We start from the raw sequence: 11,598 nt of genomic DNA, 5'->3' as shown, positions 1-11,598 counted from the left end.
TTCTCTTTACAAAGGAAAGACTCCTTCTGATCAGGACAAAATGGCAAACTTGGTTATATTGGAATCAGTCCACAGTCACCCCTTTGACTTCAATGAAGTCACTAAACATGTCAATAAACTAAAAAAAAAAAAAAAAAAGAAACCAAAAAAAAAAAACCACACCAAAACTAATTTTGCTTAAAACCATCAACCCATCCATTCTGGAACTGTCAGTTCCATTGCTCACCAGGGAACTACTCCCTAAGAAGGTAGTTGAAGGGAGAAAGGGAACAGAGCTTATAAATGTGTCTGGATAAGCATCATTTCCCAATGAAAAATGTCAATTTTTGTTATTTTCAGAATCACAGCGCTGGGGGGAAGGAGGAGGCAGAGGAGTCCATGCTGATTTGTGCTGCCCCTTCTGACACACAGCGCTCTGATAGCATCCCAGCAGGCTGAAAAAGAGTCTGGTTTAACAGGGTGATGGAATGAAACAAGTGGGAGTTGTGATGTTTTTTGTTGCCCAGTGTTTCACACACCTCTAGCGGCAAACCCTCTTCGTTGCCAAGACAACCCCGAAGAAATACGAAATCCAGAACAATACCCTGTGTACGAGGAGCCTCGTATTCTCTGGTGCACGCGTTCGTTTTGAATGTCAAGAGAAACGCTGCCCTACCCTCCACATCGACCCAGGTAAGCCCAGGTAAAGTTATAGGTGATGTCTGTGAGATTGTAGTGACTTAATTTAGAGACTGTCTTTTGTCCTGGCAGCTGCCAAAGCTTGAGGGCCGGCTCTGAGAGCCTGAGCACTGTATTCCTGCAGTGCAGCATTACCTAAGGCTGGACAGGCAGCACCAGGAGGATTCCTGAGGGCTGTCATGCAAGTAAGTCAGGGTTGGGGCTCTGACTGCTCTCCCCAGCCAGTGCTGCATGTAAAGTTGTCTGCAGTGAGCAGGGAATGCCAGGCTGTGATGATCTGCCTTTGCAGTGGTTTCTAAAGATTTCTCAGGCAGCTGAATGCAAGGTTGTGCAGCCATAAAGGTCTTTTCGCTCCATAACTGGGATTTACTGAGCTGTGCTCTGTCTTTAGGTCAAAGGAAATATAAATGTGACTTAAGCCTCTTTGCTTAAGGTCTTGGCTCAATGCAGGACAGTAGAAGGTCTGGAGCTTTGGGTTTGTTAATGCTTATTTATTTAACCCCAGTGAATGAAGCTTGGACAAAGGTCTGGGAGGTCAGAATAAATATCTTCAGAGACTCTTAGGACATCCTCTTGCAGGCAGTAGCCTCAGGAACTTTCCTGTTTCTCAGAGAAATGTTATGTGTAGTTTGAAAAGTATAAGTTTTGCTTTTCCAAATTGCCTCCAGGTCATCTTTAAGCTTCCCATTATATTCCTAGTGGCAGGTAATAAGTGATAATTTTTTTCTGAAGAATGCTGGGAATACTCTTTTTACCACACTTGAAGTTGGTGTTGACCTCCTCTTTAGGAATGGCTGCAACCTTAGGAAGTAATGTCAGATCTCCACTTGGTTAAAGCTCTTTGATAAACAGGGGAGTAGCACTTGGAACAGGGAACACTAGATTCTGCATAGCAATGCATCCATTTTCCTGTGTATCCAGTGTGGAGAAAAATCCATTCTAGTCTGCATTGAATCATAGCAGCATCCCAAAATTAAGCAGGAGAAATGCCGTCATCATCTACATCCTTTCATTCTTTGGCTCTCTCCCTTGGTTCTGTCCCTTTGTATCAGCTGCCTGTCAGGATGTTCCCAGCAGGAAACTTGGCAGCATTACGGGTGTATCCTGATGAACATGGTCTTTACATGGGCAGGGAACCCTGGGGGACTGCAGCTTCCTCTCGTCTGCTGCACCTCTAGAACCACATCATGTTCCTCCTTTTGCAATTGTGTGCTGAGATCTGACAACTCCAGGACTTTGGGCTCTCAAAGGCAGGTAGCAAGCAGTGGTATCAGGTAGTTTGGTGTGACAGGAGCACTGAGCCAGCAGAACAGGCCAGTTGGTGCTGAGGACTCTGTTTCTATACTGTTGACACTTGGGGATTTTAACCTGAGACTAGCATGAGCTTAATCCTGTAGATTGAGCTCTGAAACTGTGCCACGGTATGAACTGAAACACAGTCAGTCAGGGATTCACTTCTGAAGCACTTACCTGTTCCAGACTATGACACAGATGTAGATTAGCATTTGGGGAGCAGAGGATCAAACCTAGCCAGTGCTGAGAAGCAAGTGTTGCATATTTGAGCATCACAGCAAGACACTCTGAAGCAGAGCTGGTTCTTCTTTGATGGCTCCATCAGCAGGTCCAGAGCTTCACCTTCCATGAAGAGACATGACAGTCTCTCCCTGGCTGTAGGAAAAGAAGCCTTGTGAATGAGACAGAGAGCTGTACTTCAAGCAGAAGCCCCAGAATCAACAGGTCTGCTCTGTGCCTCCTTTGTCTTTCTGGAGAGCAGACTCTACAGCACACTGAGAACCATCACACCTTCATCCTGTTAAAAGACACATCCTGTTAGAGCTTTGGGTGAGGCATCCCGAGCTCAGGCCACTCTGCTCCTCTTTTAGCACCTTAGAAACGAACTGAAAACTCCTCACTGCTCAGGAACAAAGGAGGTATGTGAAAGAACTGCAATTTCATCAACTGTCAAGTGGGAGTTGGAGCTATTATAGAACATCCCGTTCCAAAAGGAAACAAATGACAGCCTGACGCTGCCGGGTAGTAGTGACGCTCACGGCCGCAGCGTGAGTCAGTCTGTGTGAGATTCAGATATGGACCTAGAGGGAAAACATTTGTGGCAGCGGGACTGATCACATGCTCATAGATGGAATTACCTCAGCTCATTTTTCGTGCGGGTGTTAATGTATTTGCTGTGCTTCTCCAGCAAAAGCCAAATAGCAACACAGAGGAAAAAGTAGCGTGTAGGAGCTATTCTATCTGTCTCTTCTTGCAGCCTCCTGCTTCCCACCCACACCCCTGCACAGCCTGTGATAAAGTAGAACGAGCTGTATTTTGGTATATCACTGTTTTGTTCAGTATGATGGACTGTGCTGTTGTTATTTTTGTTACTATTTGTGTCACTTGGAATCTCAAAGCATGTCCCATTCCGAAGGCATAGGTCCATGAATGGGACAATTAAGTGAATTATTTTGAAATTATTTAGTTTATCACTGAAGTGATGTCTTGCTTTAATAGCTCACAGCTCGGTTAAATGCTTGTATTCATTTAAAAATGAAAACTGAAGCTTAAGGATCGTTTTAAGGCCTGAAAGGAGTCTGTAGAGCTAATTCTCTGTAGAGCTAATTCTCTGGTATGTGGGGGATGCGTAATGATGTATAAATTGTGAAATGAATTGGCTGTTTACCGGAAAGTTATGGTGATCTCATGGTTGTGGTCCAAGATAAGAAACCTTGGCCATGGTTTGAGGACAAGGAAGCTTTAGTAGTAATTCTACCTTGAGATGTTCCCATCTCAACCTTTTTTTCCTACCATTTTACTCCAGCTCAGCCCCCTCCCAGCTGTGTCTAAATAACTCTTCATGTGACTCTGCAGCAAGCCACATCAGGAACTGATGGGGGTTAAGACTGTAAACAAAATGCTCTGTAAAATAGGAAGGATTTTGTTTTCTCCCTTTTTTGTGTGTGGTTTGCTTTGCTTTTTGTTTTTGCAATTTGCTTCAACTAGATCAGTGCCTGATCACCATGGCCCAGGAACAACTGCACTGGCCTAGCTGAAAGGCCCAAGTGTTGTGTGGTGGGAAGGGGATGCTGGCAGGGGCTGATGGTGGGAACTCTGTGACAGCGTTGCCACCAAAATCTGCAAATCAGTAACCGTAGCCGGTAAAACATTGCCTCATTCAGCAGCAAAACAGAACAGCTGCTGTGTCTCCAGAAGGAAAAAAAAAAAAAGGAGGGGGATGTTATTTGGCTACAGCATGTGTAGCCAGGGTTGGAGGACAAACTGGGGGAAGGATTTAGGTTCAGGGTACTGAAGTCTCATGGACAAAAAAGGCCTCAGAAAGAAATGTCAGCCATCAGGTGTTTCCCATCTCTCGTGCTGGAATCTCATAACTGTAGCTGACATTTCATGGAGGTTCAGCCAAATCTAAAGCAGAAGTGCAGGTGGGAGTTGTAGTCTAAGCCTCAAACAGCACCAAAGTAGTGAGCTCAGAGCAAGAGCAGAACTCTCCTTGCACTGGAACTGAGAATTTTCATTTGTTTCTCTCTGTGTGCAAGTGCCTTATTGATGCTTCAAAAGCAATTGGAGGAGCTCACCTGGCACCCTTTCCCACTAGACATGGAGAGGGCTTTGCTGGTGTAGCTGAAGTCAATGGGTGAGCAAGCCACTCTGGGATGGTTCTAATTTCCAGCAGCACTAGCAGAAGCAAATGGGTAGAAAAATACTTCATTACACATTTTTTTAATAGCAAAGCCTTGGCAAACTGCACTGGCTGCTCCTGCCACAGAGAAAAGGGTACTGGCTTGAAGTAGGTGGGGTGCCTATCTCCCCAAAACAGCAAGCTCAGAGTTGGCATCGTCTCCCTGAGTCACTGTTATCTGCTGCATCCTTACATGTCCCCCCCCTCTGCCCTGGTATGGGCACTCTCCCCTGCTATCAGTGAGGTGGCAGCATTTCGTTTGCACAGCTGATCACTCTTGAACTGACTCTTTGCATCCATCAAGGTCATGAAGTCATTCAATCCCTTGACGTAGTGGCCTCTGGTCAGAGCGACAGGACTGCACTGCTGCTGGTGCAGCTGACAACACCGGAGGGGTAACTTTCCTGCGGTACAGCTTTCCTGGAAGAGAGAATGGTTTGCCAGTGTTTCAGAATGGTAATTTTAAGCCCATAAAGAGCTCTTATTGTAGTCTCAAAGCAGTCTTGAAAACCGGCCGCACCCTCTCTGTCCCGGTCTCAGATGAAACGCCAACGCCGTCAAAGAAAAAGGTGTTTGCAGCATGTGCCGTGTCCCGGGGTGGCTGGCGCAGGTAGTGACAGCCGGCAGGGCTTTAGCACCACGCCGGGGATGCCAGGAGAGGGTTTGCCTGCTGGCAGGCGTGAAAAACAGGGCTGCTGCAGCTGCTCCTCCTGCGGCTCACGGGATGGCATCCCCCACAGCAGATCGCTCGATGCGGCCATCGCCTGTGCTGCGCTCTCATCTCCTCGCCCTCCCCACGAGCATTCCCCGCCGTTATCCTCGGCACAAAGCCCTGCTCCGAGCGAATGCCAAGGGCAGCCGGCGTGCTCGGCCCCGGTGAGGGCTGCGGAGGGGCTGATGTCACTGCCCGCGGGCTGCGGGCGTGACTCATGCGGGAACAGAGAACTCTTCATGGGCCGCGGAAAACACGAGCCGCGTGGGAGGCGGCGGCGCGGGAGGGCGTCGCTCCAGGAGGGAATGAGACAAAGGTGCTGGAATGACCCAGGGAGCTTGAGGGGGCCACACCTCGGCCCCGAGCACTGAGGGTTGGAAGGAGGTCACCTCCTATTTTGAATGTCTTCCCTTGGGTTGTTTTGAACAATTTTGCCCTTGCCTTCAGAAAGGATCAGGGCGGGGAAGGATGGTTTTATTGGAGAGGAATTCCCTGTGACTTGAGCTGCCTGAATTAGTCAGGAGCAGGGAAGATGGAGCAGAGGAGGACGGTACATGTCCTGAAACGCGCGTAGGCAGGGAGCTCAGGCTCCCCCGACAGCATGAGCAGTCGCGGCTGAGGCACGTCCATCATTAAGGTGCCTCTGTAGGGCTGTCTCGCTGCCCCTAATCCGCAGTTGGCGATTCTGTGTCAGCAAACAGAGCTGCAGCACTGACAGCAGTGCACAGCTCCAGGGCAGTGTTCTTAGCAAGGCCAAGGTGAAGCAAATTCCACGAATAAGCACAGGTACAACCAAACCTCTGCCACCAGAGAAGGTAGGCATTTCCCGGTGCCTGCCAGAGATGTTATGATGGAGGGGAAAGGGAGTCTGCTGCCTCTCAGGGAGGGGGCTCACACCACTACTTCTCCATCTGTAAAGTCAAATTCCTAAAAGTGACAGCACTTGTGATCGTGCTGACGTGAGCAGTGGCTTCTGAGCATTTCCGAAAGTCTTCGATATTGCCGAAAGAAAAGCGTCAAGTGCTGATGATGATAGAATGTGTTATATCTAATTACATGAGCCCTGAAATCAACTATTTCCGCTTTCTTCCATCATTCTGATATAATTGGAAGCAGGAAGACATTCACAAAAGAAATACTGTTTCTGTGAGCCATCCAGTGCAGCCCATTTTTGCAGATTTTCATTGAGGGTTCAGAACAAGCGAGTTGAAATAATCCTACAAACTTACATAGAGTCTAAACTGGCCACTGCGTCTGATTCTTCCAAATGGTTCCTTTATGTCTGCAAGGAACCAAATGAAATCTTCAGATTTAAATACCACTGAATTGTAGGACTTTGGAGATCCAGATACTGCTGTACATCAGCTTCTGAGCCTGAAGTTAAGATTTGTTATTGTGAGTGCACATGCTGGGAATCAGGATGAATAGCAAACATGCAAATTCAGTCTTTAATTACAAGTCACGTGGAATCAAAAATAGACAACCAGTTCCATTAATGGAGAGGCAGGTAGAAGCACTGAGCGTGATTTTCTATGGACGTGAGGTCACACTCGAATAAGTTGATATGGTTGTCAGGATTTTATAAAAATGCTCACAAACTGCAAGGTTTCATGAATTTTCTCGTGACCGGAGATTCTCTCCGTGTTTACTGTTTGCTATTCACTGCTATCACTTTTCACTAATAGAGTCAGGAAAACAACGTCAGGTGACTGGTACGATCGATCAACATATCTAATGAATAGCCAGGACTGAATAGTCGGGGCAAAGGGACGGTGAACGCATTAAAGGGAGAAAGTGATGGCCCATGATTTTTTGTGGGTAACAAATTTTGAAGAATATCAGCTCTAGTTTTCAACTGATTTGCTAAGTAAGGGTCATATGCTAAATTTGCAATTAATATTATTTTAAAGAATAGATCAAACAGCTCAAGCAGATTTCCTCTAACTGACAAGTTCCATTAAACAAGAAAGCTCATTCTTAGTAGGAGATTTTAATATAACACTGAGAACAGAGAACAAAACAATGAATGGAAACATATCAGCAGTCAATTTCCTGAGTATTCAAGCCTGCATTATACTTTGTTCTTTGCTACAGCCACGGCTCTGTAATTATCAAGCGTATTCATGAGACTTTTTCCTATTGACACTCAGCGTGAGTGTGGCTGGAAAGAGATTAAGCTTTTGTGGCAGCCATTTGAATTTGTCGAACTAAAAACAACCTGGCAGGCTGTGGGGAGCTGTATGTCTCAGGGGATTTGTGATGGTCTGCAGAACCTGTGGGTCACAGGTTCAGACCCATGTGTTGGTGGCGTGCAGGACCTGTCACTCTGTACCCTCGGCTGGGCTGCAGTCACTGCTCAGCACGGTCACAAAGCAGTGACTGGTGATGGGGCAGATGCTTGAAGTTGTTCCTCTGTTGTATGACTAAGACATGCTTGTTTGGGCCATGAATGAGGATCGTTGGGTAAGCCATTGCCTATTGGGCTTTTCCTTGGAAAAGCAGCTTTGTTCCTCCAGGGCTTCATCCAGTCTTTCCTGTAGACACTATTGCTGCTTCTCAACTGATACTTCCAAATGACTCCTAGGTTACACCAGGCCAGGTTATCCCCCCCCCCCATGCTACCAGTGGAACCTCATTTTGCTATTAGCTGTTGTCTTCATGCTTCTCGTGCAGCTCCTGCTTGGGAATCCACTATAGTGTGGGATTTCTGGGAACTGGTCTCTGGACAGCTTTCTGTGTGGGTTTGCCTCTCTGCAGGCAACATGGAGAGGATGTGGTGGAGAGTGAGGAGCAGGGCCCAGGGGCTACTGGTGACACCTACAAGGAAGGAATAGGGGTCAGCATGTGGCAGGTGGACTGCAGGGAGAGGGAACTGTGAGCTGGTAGCATCTCCAGCCTCAGGAAATCCAGAATGTTCATGTTAACACTCCTGGAAACTGAGCCTTGATTTCATTTGCAGTAACCTGGTGTTTCCTTTCCACAGCTGATCAAAGCTGTGCCCAGCCACTATCCAGGCAGGAAACCCAGGGAGCACCACATCTCTTTGTTGTTTGGTGCAAGTGTGGGTAGAAATTCAGCTCCTCAGCTTGTGGCCCCTCTTCAATCCTCAGACTTGAGCAGGCACCATGTCATTTTACACAGTTCTCTGTTTCTGTGTAAACAACCATTTTAGCCAAAGATGGAAAACCGAAATCCTGTTTACTTAGGCTCCTTCACAGTCCCATGGAGCAGGAGCAGTAGTGCTGGTGTTGTGGCTCACCTCCAAATCAGGTAATTGCTGTGCATTCTGCCCTACTTACACACCCCCCGTAGTTTCAATTAGAACAATTGTTTTCATTTTTCTTTCCTGCCCTGTCAAGTATTAATACAGTTGTTGTTAAGCTGCTCATGTGGTCCCTCACCTAGGTGTTGTGTTTCCATGGTAAAGACAGACATCCTTGTGTGCATACTTGGACTGAATCCCCATTGGCACAGGCTGATGTAATTCCATAATGGAGCTGTGTTGATCTGCACCATGCAAAGATATGGCTTTCCTATACAGAGAGCCATGTTATTCTCTCTAATTAAAGGCTCTATTTGTTTTTCTGCTCACTCTTCAGCTATATTTGCAAATACCCTGAAGTTTGGGTAGTCATTCACACTATGGTCACAGTGATGGTCTCTAGAGAATACAACATACCTCGTCGTGTGCTTCCCCCCAGCTATTCAAGAGTGGTTCTATAGGGATATATGAGCTCTTTCACTCTTGGCTGTAGTGGGGTAGATAGATTTCATAATGTGTGATGTTTTATGTTATGAATTGCTGGAAAATGTGTTCTTTGGAAACAAATTTATCAGGAGAATTGAGAATGTGGAAGGATGCCTGAAAGCTACACAACAACAGGAGATTACATGCTTGCAGTTTAAGCCACCTGGCATATTGAGCATTCATGTTCACAGCTGAGGGCTGCAACACCTACTATGCTGTTCATCTGATCAGGAGGGCCTTCCTTTCATCTGGTAAAGAACTTGGCTTGAAATGGCATGTGTTTGGGCTAGTGGACTGTGTGACACACAGTGGGGTGAGGTTTGCTGACTGATTTTCTAGTCTGTCATGTGGTCCCTCAGATGGTTATCACTGTCATGTGCATGTGCTGAATGGATTGATATTTGGGTGCATGAAGACTTGAGCAGATCATGCCTCTGCTCAGCTGCTTAAGGCCATGGTAGCTGGTGTCATGGAGACCTTTCTAGTGACTTCCTGCTAAAATAAGACCTATCTGCAGGGATACAAGTAAGCTGTTTTTTTGTACATAAAATAAGCAAGCATTGCCTTTCCCAGCATTCCATTGGGACAGTTTTCTGAAATGCACAGGATGCATTCATGGCTCAGTTCTCAGCACTGAGTGGTTTCCTGTTTTGGAGAAACCTGGAAATGGAACGAATGGGTACCTGCAACTGGCAGGTGTCTGTCAGACTCTCTCATAGGCAGCATCATGCTCAAGGCAGCACTGAGGCAGGGCTGTATCAAAGTGCTGGGTTTAGATTGTGGTAACTCCTGCCCTTGAAGCTGCTCTCAGGGTGGTGCAGGCTGCAGTAATCCCAAAGCTATTCCTATGAGTTCTCTTGCGTTAAAACGGCCAGACATCTGGTCCAGCAGGACACAGTTTATAAAAGTGGTACAAAAACTCAGTTTATACTTCCCAGTCCCATGGCAAGTGCAGATCAGCTAAGCTCAAAGCGCAGAGACCAACCTCTATCTCATTTTTTCTCAACTCCTAATTCTCATGATTTCAGGTGAACCATCCTGACTTGGCCTGTTCTCTCACATGCTGTTTTTTGCTTTAAAACGTATTTTTATCCATGTGGGGAAATATTTTTTTGTCTTCAACAGCTTCCTGAGGCTTCTGAATTTCTAAAATGACAGTGGCACCATAGGTCTAAAATGACAGTCATTGTGCACCAAAGCTGACTGTCACTAGCTCTTCCTTATGCAGCAGCTGTTTGCAGACTCAGGGCAATTCTATATATACAGGTTCTTTTACCCCCTTCATGCAAAACAAAAGGGTTTGGTTGTTTTCCCAAAGCAAACAGTCTGTGTCAGCTGTCTTGCACTAACAGAAAAAACAACCAACCAAAACAGCTTTTATATCCACGTCCATGAGTGGCAGGTCACAGGTTCCCTGTAGAAGGGACGGGGAAGGTAAACAGCTCAGGGCACGCCGTGTTTGCCATGCCATTCCACTGCACAGCAAAAGCTGTCCCCAGCCTTTCTCGCTCTTATGCAGCAAATCACATCCTGCTATGTCAATAGCAGTTAATAAAAAGAAGCCAAATGATCATTCTTTACTAGATTCTAATTACAGCTTGCCTAAGACTCTTCCCCTGCATGAAAGGCCTGTAGGAGTTTAGCCACCGTCAGCTAAATCAGGGAACTCTCGGACTCAATACGAAAACAAATGAAATATGAAGGAATACACCTTTCATATCATGCTCTTCTAGAAAGGGAAAGTTCTGAGAAGACAAAAGCCCAAAACACCGGAAGGTTTTATTTGTGCTGGTCTGTATGAAGCCAGTTATTATCCTATCAATTGTTTGTGTAGCCACTGTTTACACAAAGTGAAAGATGGCACATAGGAACACGTACCAGCAGTCTATGTTTTCTGCTGAGGCCCTGCAGTCCTAGAGCAGGAGCAGGGTGCCCAGCTGCTGTCCAGGTGTCCCCTTGGCAGCTAACACTGAGGTTAGAAGGGATGAGATTACTCACCTGCAATTTAGAAGAACTTTAAGGATGTGCTGCATTTGGGTGGCTGCCTCTGTGGGATAAGGTTGGCATTGCCATTTGTCCCCAGCTGTGCCAGAGGAGAGCTATGATTTGCTGCCTTATGCCTGGAGGCAGTTGCCCAGAAGGGGGCAGGGGGTGGTCTTTAGGCTGCAGTTTTGGTGAAGTAAGAGCAGGAGAGCCCACTGCTCCCTTACACTGCCTAATGTTTGCAAAGGGTGTAATTGCAGTATCCCACCCAGCTTTTGCACAGGCTTTAGAGCAGAATGAGCAGATGGAAATCAGGTTTATACTACCCTCACCTTCTTGAAATCACTCCTCAGAGAATTATTTACCAGATAGTGTGAGCCTGGATAACATACTCCAGACTGTAACAAATCCTAATATTGCTCACAGAGACCTGACTTCAGCTGGGCACAGAGGGAAAAAAGGACAAGTTTGCAATCAGCTTGCTGTCTAACCAGTTGCCAAGGTAGAGTTTTTAACAGAATGGATGATACTGTCCCTTCTTAACTCAGATCCTGTCGGCCACATTTCACACCATCTGGAGTTTGTGCAGAGCCCCCCTTGGGAAGGTGGCCAATAAAGAATTACAATAATCTAATCTTGCCACGATAAAAGTGTGAATAACCATTTCAGAGTCTGGCTGGAAAACTACCCCAACCTGTCAGTGCGCCTTAGATGGTGGCCAAGAGGGCACCCGATGACATGCTGGAAAGTGTGGCTCGGGAGATAAACAGGAGTTGGCTTGTA

The 11,598-nt window shown here is 46.5% G+C and overlaps 1 protein-coding gene across 1 annotated transcript in view; it reads left to right on the top strand.

The window, feature by feature from the left end:
• The first annotated feature begins 506 nt into the window (after positions 1-506).
• The window catches only part of SLC6A6 (solute carrier family 6 member 6), an 87,114-nt gene continuing 76,022 nt past the window's right edge, over positions 507-11,598 (top strand). Inside the window, exon 1 of the mRNA XM_027713835.2 lies at positions 507-672. The gene's annotated coding sequence lies outside the window, so the exon portion shown is untranslated. The remainder of the gene's footprint in view (positions 673-11,598) is intronic.

This window comes from Pipra filicauda, unplaced genomic scaffold (assembly GCF_003945595.2).
Source record: "Pipra filicauda isolate LSUMZ 115617 unplaced genomic scaffold, ASM394559v2 scaffold380_size693359_pilon, whole genome shotgun sequence".
In the NCBI taxonomy this organism is placed as follows: domain Eukaryota; kingdom Metazoa; phylum Chordata; class Aves; order Passeriformes; family Pipridae; genus Pipra; species Pipra filicauda.
Note: the sequence above shows the minus strand (reverse complement) of the source record. Positions and strands in the feature narration are given on the sequence as shown.